The sequence below is a fragment of the Grampus griseus genome (genome assembly GCF_964374135.1).
Source record: "Grampus griseus genome assembly, chromosome: X".
NCBI lineage: Eukaryota > Metazoa > Chordata > Mammalia > Artiodactyla > Delphinidae > Grampus > Grampus griseus.
The window spans coordinates 111,426,178-111,451,877 of NC_138999.1; positions in this window are offsets into that span (position 1 = coordinate 111,426,178).

A 25,700-nucleotide genomic window follows, 5' to 3' on the forward strand; every position below is an offset into this window, starting at 1 on the left:
GCAAGTCATTGCTGTAGGCACTAGAGGGCGCACTCCTATCAAAGACCATACAAAGTTCTGAAAATAAAATATTGTAACATTTTTTGAAATCTAAAAAAAATAATAATAATAAATCAAATAAACCTTCAACCATTTTTTAAAACACCAACATGGTATCCTGGTATCCTTTTCATTTATCTTATGTCTGTTTACTTTACTTTTAGAATTGTAAGATGTGGAATCTACTGTTGTGTACATCATGGCTGTCAAAATTCTGGCTTTTCTATTTAAGACTAATTCTACCTCTTTGCCCTAGGTAGTAGCATGAACCCTACTGAGGCTCTGTTGGTTGTCACTACAATTTTCTCACACTTCCACAGAGATGAAATTGTCACAACTCCCTTGTCATTTGTCCTGTCATGCTCCCTTTGGAGTTATGAGACCAGTTTTTATTTTTATAGATTAAAAATATTCTTTTGTGTGTTTGATGGTTTTTGAGAAAAAGGCAAAGGTTTTTTCCTTTGAAAACCAAATCAATCCTGATATTGGGGTGCGTGGGAGGGGGGCAGGAGCTGGGTTTATTTGAGGAGGTGTTTGGGGGTGGCAGTACTTGCTAGGGGAACTTTTCCCATGAAGCAAGCCCATTGCAGACTCAAGACTGAGTCAGTTCACTGTTGCTATGATGCATACATCACTGAGACACAGAGAGTGTTAGCGGTGAGAGAGACCTAAACAAACAACATCATTTCCTGTCTGTATTTAGTGAAATCCTAGGGCTGCACAAATGTTTGATGTGAATTTTGTTAAGAAGTTTTAAGCCCAAACTTGTACTAAAGGAAACTTTGTCCACTCAAATGTCAAGCTAGCTTCTTCTGGGTTCTACCTCAACATAATTACTCTTGGTATCTCAGTACTCAAACTTCTTTTATTATTTATTTATTTATTTTAACATCTTTATTGGAGTATAATTGCTTTACAATGGTGTGCTAGTTTCTGCTGTATAACAAAGTGAATCAGCTATACATATACATATATCCCCATATCTCCTCCCTCTTGCGTCTCCCTCCCACCCTCCCTATCCCACCCCTCTAGGTGGTTACAAAGCACCAAGCTGATCTCCCTGTGCTATGTGGCTGCTTCCCACTAGCTATCTATTTTACATTTGGTAGTGTATATATGTCCATGCCACGCTCTCACTTCTTCCCAGCTTACCCTTCCCCTCCCTGTGTCCTCAAGTCCATTCTCTACATCTCCATCTTTATTCTTGTCCTGCCCCTAGTTTCTTCAGAAACATTTTTATTTAGATTCCATACATATATGTTAGCATATGGTATTTGTTTTTCTCTTTCTGACTTACTTCACTCTGTATGACAGTCTCTAGGTCCATCCACCTCACTACAAATAACTCAATTTTGTTTCTTTTTATGGCTAATATTCCATTGTATATATGTGCCACATCTTCTTTATCCATTCATCTGTCGATGGACACTTAGGTTGCTTCCATGTCCTGGCTATTGTAAATAGAGCTGCAGTGAACATTGTGGTACATGACTCTTTTTGAATTATGGTTTTCTCAGGGTATATGCCCAGTAGTGGGATTGCTGGGTCGTATGGTAGTTCCATTTTTACTTTTTTAAGGAACCTCCATACTGTTCTCCGTAGTGGTTGTATCAATTTACATTGCCACCAGCAGTGCAAGAGAGTTCCCTTTTCTCCACACCCTCTCCAGCATTTATTGTTTGTAGATTTTTTGATGATGGCCATTCTGACTGGTGTGAAGTGATACCTCATTGTAGTTTTGATTTGCATTTATCTAATGATTAGTGATGTTGAGCGTCCTTTCATATGTCAAGCTTCTTTTAAATTTCATTGGTTAATAATAATAATATCTGATACTGAATGCTTACTATGTAGCAAGCACCTTGCATGCATCATCTGGTTTAATAGTACGATTAACACTGTTTTTTTCCTACTTTACAGATAAGAGAACAGAGGCCTGGGGTCAAGGGGAGAGTGATTTTTAAGAATAAGATTGGTCGTTTTTCTTTTTACACCTTTAAGTGATTTGGTCACTTAACTTAGGTCTGTTGGACACTAAGTCTTACTTACTTAACCATTAAACTATATAGCCTTCCCAGATAGGTAGTTTGTAACACTGTGTTTTTTTCCCCCAATACCAGCCTGTCTGCATCTGTTTATATAAAGTTGTATAAACGATAAGCCAAAAGGCATATATGGGCCACACTCAGCTTAAAGCTAGGAGAGCCTTTGAGAACTTGCACTGGGTGTGTGCTCTTGATGCAACAGAGAACACTGAGTGAAAAGACCTGATGGAAACCTGTGCAGAAGTTTGAGGGGCAGCAAAGTAGGCCCATGTGGCTGAAGTGAGTGAATGAGGGGGAGAGTAAGAGAAGGGACCAAATTAATAAAAGAGGACCAGATTTTATAGGAAATTATAGACCTTTTACTTATAGGCTTTTACTCTGAATGAAAAGTGCAGCCATTGCGGAGTTTTGAACAGATGAGAGACATGATCTGACTTAAAGGTTTAGTAGGATTGTTCCAGCTACTGGGTTGAAAGTAGACAGTGGGCAGTCAAAGGTAGAAACAGGGAAACCAGTTAAGAGACATATTAGTTTCCTAGAGCTATTAAAAAGTGCCACAAACTGGGTGGCTTAAAACAATACAAATTTATTGTTTCACAGATCTGGAAGCTAGAAGTCTGAAATCAAGGTGTCAACAGGGCCATATTCCTTCTGATACTCTGGTTAGAACCTTTTCTTGCCTCTTCCTAGCTTCTGGTGGTGGCTGTTGAACCTTGGAGTTCCTTGCCTGGCAGCTGCAGCACTTCCATCTGGGCCTCTCTCATCATATGGCTTTCTCCCTGTATGTCTCTATCCTCACATGGCCACCTTCTCTCTGTGTCTCTCTCCTTTACTTATGAGGACACCAGCCATATTGGATTAAGGGCCCATCTCGCTCTAGTATGACCTCATCTTAACTTATTGAATTATATCTGCAATGACTCTGTTTTCAACTAAGATCACATTCTGAGGTAGTGAATGTTGAGACTTCGACATTTTTGGGGGGACACATTTAACTCATAATGGGAGGATATTGTGATACTCTAGGCAAGAGATAATTGGAGCTTGGGCCAGGGTGGCAACAGTAGTGGTAGTGAGAAGTTATCTGGCTATGAATATATGTTGAAGGTAGAGTCAAAAACTTTGCTGAAGCCTCATAGCACAGGGAGATCAGCTTGGTGCTTTGTGTCCACCAAGAGGGGTGGGATAGGGAGGGTGGGAGGGAGACACAAGAGGGTGGAGATATGGGGATATATGTATATGTATAGCTGATTCACTTTGTTATACAGCAGAAACTAACACACCATTATAAAGCAATTATACTCCAATAAAGATGTTAAGAAAAAAAGCTTTGCTGATGAATAGAGAGTGAGGCCTAGATAAAGAAATGGATCAAAGCTGAGTCCAAGGTGTTTGGCTTGAGGAACTGGAAGGACGAAGTTAGCAACAACTGAGCTGGTGAATGTAGAAGAGTCAGTTTAGGGGAAAATCATGGTTTGAGTTTGGACAAATTAAATTTGAGATGCCTATTAGGCATTCAAGTGAAGATGTCCAGTATAGTAGGTAGTTAGCTATATGAGCGTGGAATTCAGGAAAGAGTTCCAAGTAAGAGACAAAGTTTTGGGAGTGATTTCTAGGGAGCATGAGAGCCCACTTACAATTTGAGGTCATGAAGCTTAAAATGAAACTTAACTCCATCTAGGCTCAGATGCCAGGATGCAGATGTAGAGAAGATGGAGAGTTGAACTTAACCTTAGTTCAGGTGTTTCTACGTAAGTATGATGGTGGGAGAGGGAGTTGGGGAGTTGAGGATAGATGCTAGGAGTGATTATAATAGTGGACTGTGAAATCTAAGCAGGATAAACATGGAAATGAGGATATGAGGGAGGTGGTGGAGAGCAAAAAATGGTTGGGAGGACTTTTGGAGTGGTATTATTAGAGGGAATTAGATAGAGAGAGGAGAGTGGTGTGCTTAAAACTAAGATTTTAAAGGTGATATGATAATTTGTAATGACAAGGGCAACTGAGAGGCCAGAGTATTACATGGATTGTTTACAATGTAGACAATATATGTATGTAGACTCCACATAGATTTTGAAATCTCCAAGAATGATGACATGAGCAGTTGTGAGGAAGACAGTGAACCATGAGCTAAAATCATCAATGAATAAGGGAACTTGAACAGGAGGAGGGTAGGTAACTGCAATAAGGAGGTGTAGTAGGTGCTAGAGTCTGATAGCAAACTGACTGAAAGGAGCTGGTCAGGGGGTTTAAGGAGGACCCATGGACAGAAAGTGCCAAGGAGGAGCAAGGACACATACACCACCTCTGTGTTCAGTTGTATGTCAGGCATGAGAAAAAATGGCCACCACTTGAGAAGGCTGTACAGGAAGCAGGATCCTCAGAGGGGAGCCAAGATTTTGATAAAGCAAGAAGTTCAAGGGAGATTTTGGAGAATTTGAGGACATTGGGGATTTTGCAGAGAGCAGGAGAGAAGGGTTTGGGAGTGTTGGGGAGGGGTGGTAGATTGAGCCAGATTAGGGGATGTAGGAATTCATTTCCACGTGCAAAAGCATGTGAGTGATCAGGTAGAGAGAATAGACTTGTGGTTGCCAAAGGGCGGCAGGGTGGGGGAGGGATGGGTTTGGAGTTTGGGATTAGCAGATGCAAACTATTATATATAGATTGGATAAACAACAAGGTCCTCCTGTATAGCACAGGGAACTATATTCAATATCCTGTGATAAACCATAATGAAAAAGAATATATATACGTATACATTCTTTTTCATATTATATTATCATATATACACACACTTTACTGTATAGCAGAAATTAACACAACATTGTAAATCAACTATACTGCAATAAAATAAATTTTAAAAATATTAAAAAAAAGAATGTGAGTGATAATGGATGATCTAGGTGGTTTGAACTTTTTGTGATGATTGAGATGAATAGGCATTTAGAGCATGATGAGTCCCTATGATCGCTTGGCTGGGAACAAATGGTCAGTTTTAAATGTAGGCTCTTCTTGAAAATGGTGTCTTATGTAGTGTATAGTGGTTAATAATGGAGATTATAGGGGGAGGTGGAGTGGTGGTCTCACCAGGAGCATGTAGAGCACTGGGCCCCCCTTTGATCTTTTCCAGAGAGGTGGCAAGTCTGGAAGAGGCTTGATCTTACCAGGAGGGATTGTAACCGTTAGGGCCTCCCTTTTAATCCTGTTGGTTAATTGCCATACTTCTTTTATTTCTTTTATTTTCATATGCTGCTCATCACTTTAAAATAGCACAGTAGCACAGTGATGTTTGTTTTCATAAAATTGATATATGATTATTATAAGATATTCAAGTAGTTGAGAAAAGTGAAGTAAGAAAAAAACCTCCAGACTCCCTCTTGCAAGAGCACCGGAATCACAACTAACTGCTGAACAATCATTGACAGGAAGACACTGGAACTCACCAAAAAAGATACCCCACATCCAAAGACAAAGGAGAAGCCACAATGAGACAGTAGGAGGGGTGCAATCACAATAAAATCAAATCCCATAACTGCTGGTTGGGTGACTCAAACTGGAGAACACTTATATCACAGAAGTCCACCCATTGGAGTGAAGGTTCTGAGCCCCACGTCAGGCTTCCCAACCTGTGGGTCTGGCAACGGGAGGAGGAATTCCCAGAGAATCAGACTTTGAAGGCTAGTGGGATTTGATTGCAGAACTTCGACAGGACTGGGGTAAACAGACTCTACTCTTGGAGGGCACACACAAAGTATTGTGCACATCAGGACCCAGGGGAAGGAGCAGTGACTCCATAGGAGACTGAACCAGACTTACCTGCTAGTGTTGGAGGGTCTCCTGCAGAGGTGGGGGTGGCTGTGGCTCACCATGGGGACAAGGACACTGGAAGCAGAAGTTCTGGAAAGTTCTCCTTGGCATGAGCACTCCCAGAGTCCACCATTAGCCCCACCAAAGAGCTGGGTAGGCTCCAGTGCTGGGTTGCCTCAGGGAAAACAACCAATAGGGAGGGAGCCCAGCCCCACCCATCAGCAGACAAGCAGATTAAAGTTTTACTGAGCTCTGCTCACCAGAGCGACACCCAGCTCTACCCACCACCAGTCCCTCCCATCAGGAACCTTCCACAAGCCTCTTAGATAGCCTCATCCACCAGAGGGCAGGCAGCAGAAGCAAGAATTACAATTCTTCAGTCTGTGGAAGGAAAACCACATTCACAGAAAGATAGACAAGATGAAAAGGCAGAGGACTTTGTACCAAATGAAGGAACAAGATAAAACCCCAGAAAAACAACTAAATGAAGTGGAGACAGGCAACCTTCCAGAAAAAGAATTCAGAATAATGATAGTGAAGATGATCCAGGACCTCGGAAAAAGAATGGAGGCAAAGATCGAGAAGATGCAAGAAATGTTTAACAAACACCTAGAAGAATTAAAGAACAAATAAACAGAGATGAAAAATACAATAACTGAAATGAAAACTACACTAGAAGGAATCAATAGCAGAATAACTGAGGCAGAAGAACGGATAAGTGACCTGGAAGACAGAATGGTGGAATTCACTGCCGCAGAACAGAATAAAGAAAAAAGAATGAAAAGAAATGAAGACAGCCTAAGAGACCTCTGAGACAACATTAAATGCAACAACATTCGCATTATAGGGGTTCCAGAAGGAGAAGAGAGAGAGAAAGGACCCGAGAAAATATTTGAAGAGATTATAGTCAAAAACTTCCCTAACATGGGAAAGGAAATAGCCACCCAAGTCTCGGAAGTGCAGAGAGTCCCAGGCAGGATAAACCCAAGGGGAAACACACCGTGACACATAGTAATCAAAATGACAAAAATTAAAAACAAAGAAAAATTATTGAAAGCTACAAGGGAAAAATGACAAATAACATACAAGGGAACTCCCATAAGGTTAACAGCTGATTTCTCAGCAGAAACTCTATAAGCCAGAAGGGAGTGGGAAGATATATTTAAAGTGATGAAAGGTAAGAAGCTACAACCAAGATTACTCTACCTGGCAAGGATCTCATTCAGATTCGACGGAGAAATCAAAAGTTTTACAGACAAGCAAAAGCTAAGAGAATTCAGCACCACCAAACAAGCTCTACAACAAATGTTAAAGGAACTTCTCTAGGCAGGAAACACAAGAGAAGGAAAAGACCTACAATAATAAACTGAAAACAATTAAGAAAATGGTAATAGGAACATACATATCGATAATTACCTTAAATGTGAGGATTAAATGCTCCAACCAAAAGGCACAGGCTCGCTGAATGGATACAAAAACAAGATCCATATATATGCTGTCTACAAGAGACCCAGTTTAGCCCTAGGGACACATACAGACTGAAAGTGAGGGGACGGAAAAAGATATTCCATGCAAATGGAAATCAAAAGAAAGCTGGAGTAGCAATACTCATTTCTGATAAAATAGACTTTAAAATAAAGAATGTTACAAGAGACAAGGAAGGACACTACATAATGATCAAGGGATCGATCCAAGAAGAAGATATAACAATTATAAATATCTATACACCCAACATAGGAGCACCTCAATACATAAGGCAACTGCTAACAGCTATACAAAAGGAAATCGACAGTTAACACAATCTTAGTGGGGGACTTTAACACCTCACTTACACTGATGGACAGATCATCCAGACAGAAAATTAACAAGGAAACACAAATTTTAAATGATACAATAGACCAGATAGGGTTAATTGATATTTATAGGACATTCTATCCAAAACCAGCAAACTACACTTTCTTCTCAAGTTCACACAGAACATTCTCCAGGATAGATCACATCTCGGGTCACAAATCAAGCCTCGGTAAATTTAAGAAAATTGAAATCATATCAAGCATCTTTTCCAACCAGAACGCTATGACATTAGAAATTAATTACATGGAAAAAGACGTATAAAACACAAACACATGGAGGCTAAACAATACATTACTAAATAGCCAAGAGATCACTGAAGAAATCAAAGAGGAAATTAAAAAATACCTAGAGACAAATTACAGTAAAAAGAAGACAATCCAGAACCTATGGGATACAGCCAAAGCAGTTCTAAGATGGAAGTTTATAGCAATACAAGCCTACATCATGAAACAAGAAAAATCTCAAATAAACAATCTAACCTTACACCTAAAGGAACTAGAGAAAGAAGAACAAACAAAACACAAAGTTAGTAGAAGGAAAGAAATCATAAAGTCAGAGCAGAAATAAATGAAATAGAAACAAAGAAAACAATAACAAAGATGAATAAACTAAAAGCTGGTTCTTTTTTTTTTTGTGGTACGTGGGCCATTCACTGTTGCGGCCTCTCCCATTGCAGAGCACAGGTTCCGGATGCGCAGGCTCAGCAGCCATGTCCCAGGGGCCCAGCCGCTCTGCGGCATGTGGGATCTTCCTGGACTGGGGCATGAACCCGTGTCCCCTGCATTGGCAGGCGGACTCTCAACCACTGCGCCACCAGAGAAGCCCTAAAAGCTGGTTCTTTGAGAAGATAAATAAAATTGATACACCTTTAGCCAGACTCATAAAGAAAAAGAGGGAGAGGACTCAAATCAATAAAATTAGAAATGAAAAAGGAGAAGTTACAACAGACACTGCAGAAATACAAAACATCCTAAAAGACTACTACAAGCAACTCAATGCCAATAAAATGGACAACCTGGAAGAAATGGACAAATTCTTAGAAAGGTATAACCTTCAAAGACAGAACAAGGAAGAAATAGAAAATATGAACAGACCAATCACAAGTAATGAAATTGAAACTGTGATTAAAAATCTTCCAACAAACAAAAGTCCAGGGCCAGATAGCTTCACAGGTGAATTCTATCAAACATTTAGAGAAGAGCTAACTCCCATCCTTCTCAAACTCTTGCAAAAAATTGCAGAAGAAGGAACACTCCCAAACTCATTCTATGAGTCCACCATCACCCTGATACCAAAACCAGACAAAGATAGTACAAAAAAAGGAAATTACAGACCAATATCACTGATGAATATAGATGCAAAAATCCTCAACAAAATACTAGCAAACAGAATCTAACAACACATTAAAAGGATCCTACACCATGATCAAGCGGGATATATCCCAGTGATGCAAGGATTCTTCAATATACACAAATCAATCAATGTAATACACCATATTAACAAATTGAAGAATAAAAACCATATGATCATCTCAATAGATGCAGAAAAAGCTTCTGACAAAATTCAACACCCATTTATGATAAAAAAAACTCTCCAGAAAATGGGCATAGAGGGAACCTACCTCAACATAATAAAGGCCATATACAACAAACCCACCGTGAACATCATTCTCAATGGTGAAAAACTGAAAGTATTTCCTCTAACATCAGGAACAAGACAAGTGTGTCCACTCTCACCACTATTATTCAACATAGTTTTGGAGGTCCTAACCACGGCAATCAGAGAAGAAAAAGAAATAAAAAGAATACAAATTGGAAAAGAAGTAAAACTGTCACTGTTTGCAGATGACCTGATACTATATATAGAGAATCCTAAAGATGCCACCAGGAAACTACTAGAGCTAATCAATGAATTTGGTAAAGTTGCAGGATACAAAATTAATGCACAGAAATCTCTTGCATTCCTATACAGTAATGATGAAAAATCTGCAGGAGAAATTAAGGAAACACTCCCATTTACCATTGCAGCAAAAAGAATAAAATACCTAGGAATAAACCTACCTAAGGAGTTAAAAGACCTGTACTCAGAAAACTATAAGACACTGATGAAAGAAATCAAATGACACAAAGAGATGGAGATATATACCGTGTTCTTGGATTGGAAGACTCACTATTGTGAAGATGACTATATTACCCAAAGAAATCTACAGATTCAATGCAATCCCTATCAGATTACCAGTGGCATTTTTTACAGGACTAGAACAAAAAATGTTAAGATTTGTATGGAGACACAAAAGACCCCGAATAGGCAAAGCAGTCTTGAGGGAAAAAAATGGAGCTGGAGGAATCAGACTCCCTGACTTCAGACTATACTGTAAAGCTACAGTAATCAAGACAATATGGTACTGGCATAAAAACAGAAATATAGATCAATGGAACAGGATAGAAAGCCCAGAGATAAACCCATACATCTATGGTCAACTAATCTATGACAAAGGAGGCAAGGATATACAATGGAGAAAAGACAGTCTCTTCAGTAAGTAGTGCTGGGAAAACTGGACAGCTACATATTAAAGAATGAAATTGGAACACTCCCTAACATCATACACAAAAATAAACTCAAAATAGATTAGGGACCTAAATGTAAGACTGGACACTATAAAACTCTTAGAGGAAAACATAGGAAGAACACTCTTTGACATAAATCACAGCAAGATCTTTTTTGTTCCACCTCCTAGAGTAATGAAAATAAAAAGAAAAATAAACAAATGGGACCTAATGAAACTTAAAAGTTTTTGCACAGCAAAGGAAACCATAAACAAGATGAAAAGACAACCCTCAGAATGGGAGGAAATATTTGCAAATGAATTAACAGACAAAGGGTTAATCTCCAAAATATATAAACAGCTCATGCAGATCAATATTAAAAAAAAAAAACTCAATCAGAAAATGGTCTGAAGACGTAAATAGACATTTCTCCAAAGAAGATATACAGATGGCCAAGAAGCACATGAAAAGCTGATCAACATCACTAATTATTAGAGAAATGCAAATCAAACCCACAATGAGGTATCACCTCACACCAGTTAGAACAGACATCATCAGAAAATCTACCAACAACAAATGCTGGAGAGGGTGTGGAGAAACGGGAACCCTCTTGCACTGTTGGTGGGAATGTAAATTGATACAGCCATTGTGGAGAACAGTATGGATATTCCTTAAAAATCTAAAAATAGAACTACCATACGACCCAGCAATCCCACTACTGGGCATATACCCAGAGAAGACCATAATTCAAAAAGACACATGCACCCCAATGTTCACTGCAATGCTATTTACAATAGCCAGGAGATGGAAGCAACGTAATGCCCATCGAGAGACGAATGGATAAAGAAGATGTGGTACATATATACAATGGAATATTACTCAGCCATAAAAAGGAACAAAACTGGGTCATTTTTAGAGATGTGGATGGATCTAGAGACTGTCATACAGAGTGAAGTAAGTCAGAAAGCGAAAAACAGAGATCGTATGTTAACGCATATATGTGGAACCTAGAAAAATCGTACAGATGAACTGGTTTGCAGGGCAAAAATTGAGACACATATGTGGAGAACAAATGTATGGACACGAAGGCAGGAAAGTGGCGGGTGGTGGTGGTGGTGGGATGAATTTAGAGATTGGGATTGACGTATATACAGTAATATGTATAAAATAGGTAACTAATAAGAACCTGCTATATAAAAAATAAATTAAATTAAATTAAAAGAGAACCTCCATAAATAACCATCATTAACTAGGTATACATCATCTGAGACAACTGTATGAATTTTTACATTTGTAACTATTTTACACGTTCTTGGATCTCTTTTAAATAACATTGGCCCATTGTTAGAAACAGTTTGAATAGTGTAGATTGACTCTAATCCTCTTACTTTACAAATGAGGACATTGAGTCCTAGAGGCAGGAAAAGTCCGGTCCAAGGTCACTCATCCAGTCAGTTAGATCCAGGTCTCTTGACTTGCCAATTCAATTTTTTTTTCTGTTAAACCATGTTCCTCTTTTCTTCTCTTATCATCTACATGGCATACCTCCTGCTCTTTCACCATATAAGTCTCTGAAGGGCTCACTTTGTCATTTGATTCAAACATTCATTCATCTAGTCATTCAACAAATATTTATTGAACACCTGCTATATGCCAGGCAAAATCATAGCCATTGGGCATGTGGTGGTGAACAAAGAAGGCAAGATCTCTGACCTTGTGATGCCTACATTCTACAGAATGCACAGAAAGTTTATGTTTCACTTCTCAGTTTTCTCCAATCAGGCCACGACTCCTGTAACTATGATTTATTTATAACCCGAAATCCTTCAATGATGGGAAAACAAAACGGAAGTTTGTATAAAGAGTGAAAGTTCCTCACATCCTCACCCCCAATCCCAGTCTTAGTGAGTAACCATTAACATATTGATGTGCATTTGATGTGAATGATTTCAGATCTTTTTCTATGCCCTTAGAAACAAATGTGTGCACACACATGTGTATGCACACACACATGCACATGCAAACAAAAGGGACTCATTAAGTTTTTTGTTTTTAGCTAGCAGTGGTTGGAAGCTTAAAGTTCAGTGGTTGAGAGCGCATTCCTGTGTTTTCATTTTCTACGAGTAGAACAATGAAGCCATATGCCAGTCCCTCTCTGGATTTAGTACTTGATGCTTGGAATGTGAGCAGATGCTGAAGGCCATTAACGAAGCCCTTGAAGGGAGGCCCATTAGTGTATGTTGTAGACACAAGGCCAAAGTTGAATGTAGTATCTAACTGAGCAGCTGGCAAGGGGGTAGAAAAATGAAGAACACGCCCACATTGGTTGCAAGTTGATGGGCCATGGGAACCACATCATCTGGATCAGTGTTCCATAATTCCTACAATTTTGTAAACGGAAGCAGTACTTAGAGCCTCATGGTCTTTTAACCTCAATTGTTAAATTAGTGTGTTACAAAACAAACAAACAAACAAACAATGCCCTGATATGGTCTAAATAAGACTGATTTGTGTCATGCCTAAAATTGGAAAACTCCAAGATTTTCAGTTTTTAAATTCCTTAGATACAAAGAATAAGCCACAGTAATGTATGTTTGATTAATGCCAACTCTCTAAACCCTTTACTCACAACTCACTACTCTTCATTGCCAAACAACACATGTACTCTTCTTTCAGTTTAGGCATAATGACCCAGCTGCAGAAGACACAGTGGTGGTCTCTATCATGCCAACAATCAGATATTTGCCTTCTAATCAGATTTCATAAGAAGCCTCAATGAAGTAGTTATAATCAGACATGAAATAATTAACCTTTGCTAATTTAAAAGGCCTAACAGGGAATGGTCTCTGTGACAGGTGTAAAATTCCATTCCTTCCAGAAAATTACTTGTCCAACACATGTTCCTTTTGACTGAAAAAGAAATTTCATTTTAAGAAAAGGTTCACCTTTTATCACGACCATTCCATGGGCACAACATATGAAGACAAGGGTTTTCCATGTAGCAGTTCATGACCTTGATCTTCTGATTGCTAATATTTATTGTTCACGTACAGATTACAAATATCCACTTGTTTCCATTCTCCATCAGTGCACTTGAGTTCTGGTGCTTACAGTCCCAGGAAGTCTTATAATATATCATAGTATTGCTTTCTCAGAGAGAAGTAAAATAGGTTGGTACGTCAAAGAGTTGAATTGAAAATAGAGATTGGGAAAAATAATCCTATTTCCACTGGCATAGAGTAGAATCAAGAGCAAAGAGAAACTATTTTGATACCATAGTGCAAATATAAGAAACCTTTGACCTATCATTTGGGTGTGACCCTGGGCTTAATTTAGTACAACTTGAAGCAATTTTTTGAGTTCTTACCTTTCTCCTCCTACACTGACCCACACACATATACAATTTCTTCAAGTCGAGTTTAACATGAATGTTGCATGAATTCAAAAGAGATCTCTGGGTGTTAAAAGACTGGCCCCAAGGCCCTGAGACAGCCTTTGAGAGGGATAGGTGCTTTGCACAGAGACCTAGTTTTCAGGAGGAGGAGTTGTGTGGATGAGAGCAATGGGAGAGGGGATGGAGTCTGTACCTCCTTCGGGTTAAGCGAGATTAAATTTGAGAGGAAGTTAGTGAAGGGGGGTTGCTGATCTTGGGTATGTCAAACTTGCTGAGTGCTAACTGGAGGTGACATTAAGGTGGCAAAGCTGGAAAGGGCATAGTGGTAAAGGCTTCTGAAAACAGTGGCTGATAAATGGTCAAGCAGAGCAGACTGGCTGTTCTTTTGATTTTTTTCTCTTTCTTCTTGGGTTTCTCTCCTCTCTCTGGCTTGATTTTGTTCTCTTTCCCTCTTTTTCATGAGGTAGGAGTGAAAAGGATGGGCTTCAGAGAGGCTATGAGCTCACTGAAATTTCACTAAAGGGAAGGATCTATAGTTTGTGTAAGCTTCTCAGAGTTGTCCAAATCCGGAACCCCCAAAAGACTGGGAGCTGCTTCTCTGCTCTGCCTCACATCTAATCCAAGTTGTCTCTATATGCCCCTTTAGAGCCCTCTTCTTTGAAAGTTCCCATTTCCTTGAGTCTTTTCTTTCCCTTAGTTCTTCTCTCATTTATTTAGACAGAAAATGGAAGCAAAGTTATCTTTATTCACTTTTATTTATTGAACAGAGTTTTACCTTTTATTGTAAAAGCAAGTGAGTGGGATTTCTTTTATTTTTTTTTCTCATAAAACCTCACCTAGTTAAATTTTTTCAAGTTTTTTCTTTCTGCCCCCTTTGGGACAGTTGCTCTTTTTTTTTTTAAACATCTTTATTGGAGTATAATTGCTTTACAATGGTGTGTTAGTTTCTGCTTTATAACAAAGTGAATCAGTTATACATATATACATGTTCCCATATCTCTTCCCTCCTGCCTCTCCCTCCCTCCCACCCTGCCTATCCCACCCCTCTAGGCAGTCACAAACCACCTAGCTGTTCTCCCTGTGCTACGCGGCTGCTTCCCACTAGCTATCTACTTTACGCTTGGTAGTGTATATATGTCCATGCCACTCTCTCACCTCGTCACAGCCTACCCCTCTCCCTCCCCATATCCTCAACTCCATGCTCTAGTAGGTCTGCGTCTTTATTCCCGTCTTACCCCTAGGTTCTTCATGACCATTTTTTTCTTAGATTCCATATATATGTGTTAGCATACAGTATTTGTTTTTCTCTTTCTGACTTACTTCACTCTGTATGACAGACTCTAGGTCCATCCACCTCACCACAAATAACTCAATTTCGTTTCTTTTTATGGCTGAGTAATATTCCATTGTATATATGTGCCACATCTTATTTATCCATTCATCTGTTGATGAACACTTAGGTTGCTTCCATGTCCTGGCTATTGTAAATAGAGCTGTAATGAACATTTTGGTACATGACTCTTTTTGAATTATGGTTTTCTCGGGGTATATGCCCAGTAGTGGGATTGCCGGGTCGTATGGTAGTTCTATTTTTAGTTTTTTAAGAAACCTCCATACTGTTCTCCATAGTGGCTGTATCAATTTACATTCCCACCAACAGTGCAAAAGTGTTCCCTTTTCTCCACACCCTTTCCAGCACTTATTGTTTGTAGATTTTTTGATGATGGCCATTCTTACTGGTGTGAGATGATATCTCATTGTAGTTTTGATTTGCATTTCTCTAATGATTAATGATGTTGAGCATTCTTTCATGTGTCTGTTGGCAATCTGTATATCTTCTTTGGAGAAATGTCTGTTTAGGTCTTCTGCCCATTTTTGGATTGGGTTGTTTGTTTTTTTGTTATTGAGCTGCATGAGCTGCTTGTAAATTTTGGAGATTAATCCTTTGTCAGTTGCTTCATTTGCAAATATTTTCTCCCATTCTGAGGGTTGTCTTTTGGTCTTATTTATGGTTTCCTTCGCTGGGACAGTTGCTCTTAACAGAAAAAGTACTGCCCATCCCTTCTGTGAGGGCTTTGTATTCTGCAGACCTATTGAAAAATAATATTCATAATAAGAACTAGCAGTTATTGAGCTTTCTGTGTGCCAGGGATTTAACATACATTATCTTATTTAATAATAGTACCTACAGCACAGGGTTGTTGTGAATATTAAATAAGCTCATACATATGAAGTGCTGAGTGCAATGCCTGGCACATAGCAAGCTGTCAATAAAAGTGAGCTATTATTACTGTTATTGTCACTACTCCTCCTCCTCCTCCTCTTCCTCCTCCTCCTACTCTGTTACTATAATACGACACAACCAGTGGCCTTGAAAAAGCAAAGTTCAGGGTCTACTAACCAAAATTCTTGCTAGATACAACAAGACAGCTGGGAATAGGATAGTATTCTTGAGATATGGCAGAGGAATAATGATCTGGAAGGAAGGGATAGGCTGAGAACTGCCCCAATTCCCAGCCCTGGGGATAGGTGTGACAACTTCTGAAGATGGTCTCTAGCAAGACTGACTGTTGTAGTGAATAAGAGCACATCCAGACTTGGGTTTCAGTTCTAGCTGTGTCATTCATTAGCTGTATGATCTTGGATAAATCACTTAACCATTCAGAGCCTCACTTTCCTCATCTGTAAAATGGGGGAGCTAATAGAACTTAGTTCAGAGGATTGTGTGATAACACATGTGAGATAATAATACATGTGAAGTAACCTTAGAATGCCTGCCACCTGGTAAATGCTGTTGTTATTATCATTCTCCTTCCAACCACCCTGATAAATAGGTATGATTACCCCCGTTTTATAGTTGAGAAAACTGAGACTCACAGGGCTTAAATAGCTTGTCCAAGGTACAGTCAGTAAGCACAAGGCTAGAATGTGAACTGAGATTGATCTGCCTCAAAGCCTGTGATCTTTCTATCACTCCATGATGTTTCCCAGAAACATTGTTCTTATTCCAGAAATGAGAAGCACAAGGGCAGCTATCACCTTAAAATAATAACAAACCCCAAACATGTGCCTTAGCCCTTGAGGTACCCTGGCTACTCATTTCACTCGCTTTCAACTCTAGGGAAAAGGAGCTGTTTGTTACCTATATTTTGGTGGAGCTATTTTTTTCTTCTGAAAAGCCGCTTCCCCTTTTCACTAAATTAGTGTTATTTCCATGAAACAAAGGTGGTTCTGATGTTTCAGCCTTTTCATCTCCTGCTAAACATCCACTTTCTGGCAGCTTTTTATTTTCAGGTAGACTACTGCTGCCCCAAACACAAGGGCCTCAGGTCTAAGGATTTTTCTAGTGCCTCAATATCTTTTTGAGGACAATGCTAGTGCTGGGCTTCTATACAGGGGATTCTAGACATATTTTCAGAAGACCTACATGCTTTTCTCATCCCCTACACGATGCTGCACTCACACCTTTGGCTTTAGTGTTTGGCATATGGCATTGCTGGCTCTGGCATCTGATAATCTCTGCAACTTTTGTGTTGGTTCTTTTTTTGAAATAGCATGCCCTTTTAAGGTATGGCTCACATATGTCCTGTTTAGTATTGCTAGCATATGGCGTTTCTAAAGCTTCACTATTCTTACCCTGTAGAAGAGTGAATAGGAGCACATTTATCTTGCTGAACTTGGGGAGCTCAAGGATTCAGTAGGATTAATGTCTCAGGGAAATTATTGGAATTGTGAGTGGGAAGCATTATTAATTGCATGGTGTCAATTTATTTGACAGAAAGTTATTGAAAGTGTATTCTGAAGATGCATTGTGCTGAAATACTGCAGGAATACAAAGACATGGTCTCTGTCCTTATGGAGCATATGAGTTAATAGTGGGCTAAAACAATCTTTCAAGTCTTTGTGGAGTCGAGCATCTTTGAAGGCAGAGAGGAAGGGGCCTGTGGAGAGGGAAAATCTGGAAATGTGGGAGAAACTGGCTAATTCATACAAAGAATTCACAGAGGAGGAGGGCTGAGATGGGAATTAGTGGAAGAGTTTTCCTTGGAAAGGAGCATTTTCTTTTTCAGACATGGGGTGAAAGGAAGAGTGATTTAAAGGAAATGTTTTGAGGAAGAAAATGAGCTGCAAGAAAAGGAGAGAGTAACAGAAGTTTGTTCAGGCCTGCATATAGAGCCTTACTCTCTTGGCAGAATCCTCAGAACACATTTCTCAAAGCCTGCCCATCACCTAGGCTTCTTCCCAAAGATTTATGGCCTGATTGATTCTCTTCAGCTTCAGTCAGAGACAACCTGACAGGTGCAGTCGGCTCAGGCCTTCTTGCAGTGAGCTGACACCATTTCTGGTGGGCTTCAACGACAGTATAAATGGCTTTCCCCTGAGAGCAGGCTATGCTGGGTGCCCAGGCAGCCTCATTACACAACCAGTTAAACTGCTATCACTTGGAAGCAATCGATGGCAGTTTAAGGTCTGCTTGAGTAGTCTTTGCATTTCCATGTTCACACATTATTACAGTCTTACAGTCAAGAAGCTCCCAACCACTGCAAGGGGAAGATGTAAACATGACCTTAAGAGAAAGTGTATTCTCTTTCTCTAAGAGGAAGTCCCATGGTAAGCAAGATCCCTTTAATCTTTCTGAGGAGGAAGGAGTCCAGTCAGTTCTTTAATACAGTGGGAAGCTCAAGGTTTTTGTTCTGTTGCACCATCTGGACACAGGCATATCCGTTCTCAGTGTCTGTCCATCCTGGGGATTCCTAAGTGAGGTCCCTGGGTGTTGAGCTCAGTAAGCCAAAGTCTGGGTTTTCCCCATAGAAAGGCTGCAACTCTCTTGCAAATATATCTTTCAGAAACCAATTTAGCTGGTTCCATTGAGGTGAACTGGGAAATAACCCAACAAAAAGACTGAAGTGGGGGGCAGAGGGATGTGTGCCAGTTATATTGCTGCATCAGGAGTGGCCACGCTGAGCCTTTTGCTTTCCGCAGGAGAATGTTGACTTTCTGAATGCAACACACTTTCCCATCTACTTAACTGTGTTATTTAAATAAATTGCTTTGCTCTTGAGGTACCTTGTACTCTTTGGCTCAGTGAGAAGCTGGTAGATTGGAGTCAGAAGGAGCTGTCAACGTGGAATCTAATAGAGTTTCAGTGGGGGAATATTAGGGGTCAGGTGCAAGCTCACATTAGTTATCGCATCTTGTCATTAGATGACATGGATATTACTATAAAGAGTAAATCTGTGGGGAGCGTGAAGATGAAAGTGATAAATTGGCTAGAAGAAGTAGGAGATTTCAATATGAAAGCAAGTGCTTCTATTCAAGATGTGAACACTAAACCACTCCACGGACTGCTCAGACTCCCTGCTTTACTCTGACCTCATATCACTTTTTACTCTTTGAAATACTGTCAAGTTTGGATTATTTATTGATTCTTTTAAAACAAGGTCAGGCCTTCTTCCTTAGTGGCCTCAGCAGAGAAGAGTTCAGCACCAGCAGATTAATTTTAATGCCAACCTAAACAAACTTAATTAGGGAGGCTGTTCTGCTGCCAAAAATCACCAAATGCCTTCTAAAGCAAACCTAAAGGGCTTGTGGAATTTCTGTTGTTGTTTTTCTTCTTTCTTGAAGGGCAAGGCACACAGGAGCTTATTGCTATCCTGGCTTCCCCACTGACTGGCTGTGTGACCTTGGCTGAGTTATTTAATTCCTCAGTTTCTCCTGTGTAAGATGGAGATAACAATGGGACTTACCTCTGAGAATTGCTGAGAGTGTTCAGTGAAGTCATGCATTTGGAGTGGTTGGCATAGTGCCTAACACACAGTAGGCACTAAGTAAATTATAGTTTAATAATAACAATAACAACCATTTAAAGCAAATATGTAATGAATCAGATGTGTGTGTACTCTGGGGGTTGATTCATTTTATTTGATCTGATTAAAGATGTTTTGAAAAGGACAAAAAATGTGAGGACAGAGGGGTAGGTAATATATATTCACGTGTCTGTTTTCTTTGCATCTGACGGTTTCATAATTAAGATTTTAAACTAAGTTAAGTGAGAAGGGTACAATAATCTGCCCTTGCTAGTGTCTTCCAAACTCAAGAGAAGACTGCAAAGAACTTCTGTGTTTTGTCACCCATAACTTATAACATCACTATTACTACTGGTAAAAATACATATATTTTTAAAATATATCAAGTGATGGGACCTAGGGGCCCATACTTTGTATTAGCTGAGCTATGCAACATCTTACTTCTCTTTGATCCATCATTTTTTTTAGTGGACACATCAGAAAAATTGGAACCTGCATATCCTGTGCAAATTAAGTCTTTTGGGCCTCCTTAGAGGTTCAGGTTCAGGAGGATTGGAATGGGGCTCAAGAATCAGAAGCACCACAGGTGATTGAGATGCCAGTGTGCAAAAGTCAGACTTTGAAAACCATAGGCAAGTGGGTTCTGTTCTCTCCCTACCCCAGTGACACCCCTGGCCATTCCATGCTGCAATCTGAGATCCTTTTGTATTCTTTAGTTGGCATGACTTTAGAGTCCCAGTTCAACACTCTTGTCTCCTGCAGAGTAGACATGAGTCCTTAAGCGAGGTTTGCCCTCTCCTCCTGATACGAGCTCCCTCCTGCACCCCACATCATTACCATAATTGTCTCCCAACTTCTGATTAGATACAAACATGACACCAGCAATCATGTTTCATCTTCAACTTGTAATTGGATGCAATATGGTGATTATGCATCCTGCTCGAAGGTCATTTCCATGGGGTAATAAGTGCTCACAGTAACAGTCTCCTTGGGATGTTTTTGCTTTTGCGTTATAGCTGGAAGTCCTGTCTCAACTTCCCTTCCCACAAAGGGAGAGCATGACTTCAGCATTTGCCGCTGATTTCATCTTGATTTTCCCATCTCTCTCTCTCACACACACACACACACACACACACACAATCTCAAATGGTGCATCTGTTGTTAATTGGCAGCCTTTCATGGCTAGTTCTCCTTCTTGGGCTCACTCCTTCCTCCAAAAATCCCTCTAAGCCTCACGGTCACTTAGAATTGAATTGATAAAAATGATCTGTGAATCACTTCAGTAGAAGATGGGTTTATTTTCCTCCATTAGTACATAGCATCTTTTTCCTTCATTTTGTCCTTCTCATTGTCTCATCTCTCTATTAACAGAATCGGGCCCATGGTGTTCTTTCTCTCTCTCTCTCCCCCTACCCTGTTTCTCCTCATCTGTAAATGGGGAATTAATATGGTGCAGTTATAGGGAGCCTAGGCTTAGAAGTCACATAGTCCAGTTCTGCCATCTACTAACTGTGTGAACCTGAGCAAATTATCTCACTTCTCTGAGCCTAGAGTCTTTTTTTTTTTTTTTTGGCCATGCCACGTAGCATGCAGGATCTTAGTTCCCTGACCAGGGATTGAATCTGTGCCCCCTGCAGTGGAAGCGTGGAGTCTTAACCACTGGACTGCCAGGGAAGTCCCATGGTCCTTTGTTTATAAGATGACAATTGTTGTGCTTACAGCATTCTGTACTTCGCAGTATTATTTCCAGGAATAAATTATACATATGAAAGTGCCAGGCTCAGAATGAGCACGCAATAAATGCTGGTCATTGTTTTAATACCTACCACACAGGGTTTTTAAAAAACGAGATAATGTGTATAAATAGCTTAGAACAGAGCCTAGGGAGTTGCAAAACAATTAACTGCTCCCTTCCCGGTAGCTTTTTTGGAAAATAGGATCCAGAATGGAGAGGAGGAAGAAATGTCATTGGATCCCAAACCAAAGATTTAAGGATTCTTCATAATCACGCCATCTTGCACTAATGTGCAAATGGTCAAATGTTTCCACTGTACCTGACCTAGTCAGTGCAATAGACCACATTTCCCCTTACTCCTTAGAAGGCTCTGTGTCTTCCTCACTGTGTGGTACAGGCCCCCTTCTGGGAACCCTTACATTATATTCTGTATCACCCTCTGTGTGGGCTGTTCCAGGGCTTGGTGATGGTTGATACGAAGGTTATCTTTGGAAATCATTGTTCACACTCTACCTCTTTCTTTTCTCATCCTTGCCTCTTTTTACCTTGCATAACCCTGCTGTTGGCATTCAAGACTGAAGAGGGTGCTAAACTAAGTGCTATATTTCTGTGCCAACCACCAGGTATCTTACTGAATTTGATTTTTGTTTACTATTCTGTAAATGAATAAATCATGGCATATCAGAGTTTGAAAGACATTTAGAGACCATAAGTCCAAGCCACTCACTTAAAGGGAATTGACACTCAGAGATGTCAACTTATTTGTTCAGGACCAGGCAGGGAATTCATGACAGAGCTTAAGCTAGAGGCTAAGTCCCTGACACTAGTCAAGTGCTTATCCCTCTACATCACACTGCTGTTTTAGATTTTTTTAAAAATCTATTAAGCCATAAGTTACAGACAATTCTACTCTTTTGATTTATCCCAAAGGCTCCCATTTTGATTTTTTCTATCGTTTCTGGCTCCCAAAATAGTTATGGGTTGAATTGTGTCCTAACCCTCAGTACTTCAGAATGTAACCTTATTTGGAAATAGGGTATTTGCAGAGGTTAAAAGTTAAAAATGTTCAAGTTAAAAATGGGGTCATTAGGGTGGACTCTCATCCAGTATGACTGGTGTTCTTATAAAAAGGGAAAATTGGGCACCAAGACAGACATGCACAGAGGAAAGATGGTGCAAAACGCACAAGGAGATGATGGCTATGTGACTGGAATGAAGCATCTACAAGCCAAGGAATGCCAAGAATTGCCAGCAAATGCCAGAAGCTAGGCAGAGGCAAGGAAGGATTCTCCTCTAGAGCCATCAGAGAAAGCATGGCTCTGCTGACACCTTGATTTTGGGCTTTTAGTCCTCAGAACTATGAGACAATAAATTTCTATTATTTTAAGCCACCCAGTTTGTGGTAGTTAGCTATGGCAGCCCTAGGAAGCTAATATACCCACCTTGGATACTCTTGTAATCTCCTAAGGGTAAATATTATTAAAGCCAGACAGAGAACTTTGTCAAAAGAGCAAATATCTAGCACACAAGACTTTTCTACTTTAGATTACACTGTATCTATACTTGGGAGCCAAGAAAAATGTCCATGGTATCAGTGTTATGATTGTTTCCCAAGCCTTCTATTGAATCTCTAAAATCATTTTGTTGTTGTTTTGTTGCTTGTGCTTATTCTGAGACTTGGAGGATTTCTGAAGAATGTGTTCTGGTTGGTGTTTGCAGGGGGTGAATGTGCTGGCCAACACTACTCCTCTATGCATAGTTATAGTTTTGAAGGATTATTACAGCTTCCCTATTTGTGTGGCACTCTCCAGATATACCTTTGTTCTCTCATCTTGCTTTCGAGCCGATGTATCTGGGCCATGCTAACATAAGTTTCTATATATTATTACCTTGGTAATACAGCTGTCACTGCAATCTCACAGGACAGTGAAAGAATCAGAGATGATGTTTTTGATAAGCATCAAAGTTAAGAAATTCATACCAATAAGGACCCTCTTCCCCATCCTGGCACTGGTGCAGTTACTAATAATTGTCAACATACATGTAGTGGTAATCTACACTAGGAAATACGCAAACCATACCTCATGACAGATGCTTGGAAATTTTCATAAACAGGCATCTTCACTTTTAATCCTCTTTTTAAATAAATTATTTTAAAATTCCTATACACTAACAATGAAAGATCAGAAAGAAAAATTAAGGAAACAATCCCATTTACCATTGCAACAAAAAGAATACAATACCTAGGAATAAACCTACCTAAGGAGGCAAAAGACCTCTATGCAGAAAACTATAAGACACTCTTGAAAGAAATCAAAGATGACACAAACAAATGGAGAGATATACCATGTTCTTGGACTGGAAGAATCAACATTGTGAAAATGATTATACTACCCAAAGCAATCTACAGATTCAATGCGATCCCTATCAAACTACCAATGGCATTTTTCACAGAGCTAGAACAAAAAATTTCACAATTTGTATGGAAACACAAAAGACCCCGAATAACCAAAGCAATATTGAGAAAGAAAAATGGAGCTGGAGGAATCAGGCTCCCTGACTTCAGACTGTACTACAGGGCTACAGTAATGAAGACAGTATGGTACTGGCACAAAAACAGAAACATAGACCAATGGAACAGAATAGAAAGCCCAGAGATACACCCATGCACCCATGGTCAACTAATCTATGGCAAAGGAGGCCAGAATATACAGTGGAGCAAAGACAGCCTCTTCAATAAGTGGTGCTGGGAAAACTGGACAGCCACATGTAAAGAAATGAAATTACAACACTCCCTAACACCATACACAAAAATAAACTCAAAATGGATTAAAGTCCTAAATGTAAGGCCAGACATTATAAAACTCTTAGAGGAAAACATAGGCAGAACACTCTATGACATAAATCGCAGCAAGATCTTTTTTCTCACACCTCCTAGGGTAATGAGAATAAAAACAAAAATAAACAAATGGGACCTAATGAAACTTAAAAGCTTTTGCACAGTAAAGGAAACCATAAACCAGATGAAAAGACAACCATCAGAATGGGAGAAAATATTTGCTAGTGAAGCAACTGATAAAGGATTAATCTCCAAAATATACAAACAGTGCATGCAGCTCAATATCAAGAAAACAACAACCCAATCAAAAAATGGGCAGAAGACCTAAATAGACATTTCTCCAAAGAAGACATACAGGTGACCAACAAACCCATGAAAAGTTGCTCAATTTCACTAATTATTAGAGAAATGCAAATCAAAACTACAATGAGCTATCACCTCACACCGGTCAGAATGGCCATCATTACGAAATCTACAAACAATAAATGCTGGAGAGGGTGTGGAGAAAAGGGAACACCCTTGCACTGTTGGTAGGAATGTAAATTGATACAGCCACTATGGAGAACAATATGGAGGTTCTTTAAAAAACTAAAAATAGAACTACCGTGTGACCCAGCAATCCTACTCCTAGGCATATACCCTGAGAAAACCATAATTCAAAAAGAGTCATGTAAAAGCCTGGGCGCTTCTCCCTCCAGCTGCTTCCACGCTGCACCCTGGGGCAGGTTTGGGTGATGAAGAAGGGTAACCAGGCATGTACATCTACAAATTTCCCTCTAGGAATTGCTTTAACTGAATATCAGGACATTGATAGCCTCATCCACCAGAGGGCAGACAGCAAAAGCAGAAGAACTACAATCCTGCAGCCTGTGGAGCAAAAACCACATTCACAGAAAGACAGACAAGATGAAAAGGCAGAGGGCTATGTACCAGATGAAGGAATAAGATAAAACCCCAGAAAAACAACTAAATGAAGTGGAGATAGGCAACCTTCCAGAAAAAGAATTCAGAATAATGATAGTGAGGATGATCCAGGACCTCGGAAAAAGAATGGAGGCAAAGATCGAGAAGATGCAAGAAATGTTTGTTTAACAAACACCTAGAAGAACTAAAGAACAAACAAGCAGAGATGAAAAATACAATAACTGGAATGAAAACTACACTAGAAGGAATCAATAGCAGAATAACTGAGGCAGAAGAACGGATAAGTGACCTGGAAAACAGAATGGTGGAATTCACTGCCACAGAACAGAATAAAGAAAAAAGAATGAAAAGAAATGAAGACAGCCTAAGAGACCTCTGGGACAACATTAAATGCAACAACATTCGCAATATAGGGGTCCCAGAAGGAGAAGAGAGAAAGGACCCGAGAAAATATTTGAAGAGCTTATAGTCAAAAACTTCCCTAACATGGGAAAGGAAATAGCCACCCAAGTCCAGGAAGCACAGTGAGTCTCATACAGGATAAACCGAAGGAGAAACACGCAGAGACACATAGTAATCAAACTGGCAAAAATTAAAGACAAAGAAAAATTACTGAAAGCAGCAAGGGATAAACAACAAATAATACACAAGGGAACTCCCATAAGGTTAACAGCTGATTTCTCAGCAGAAACTCTACAAGCCAGAAGGGA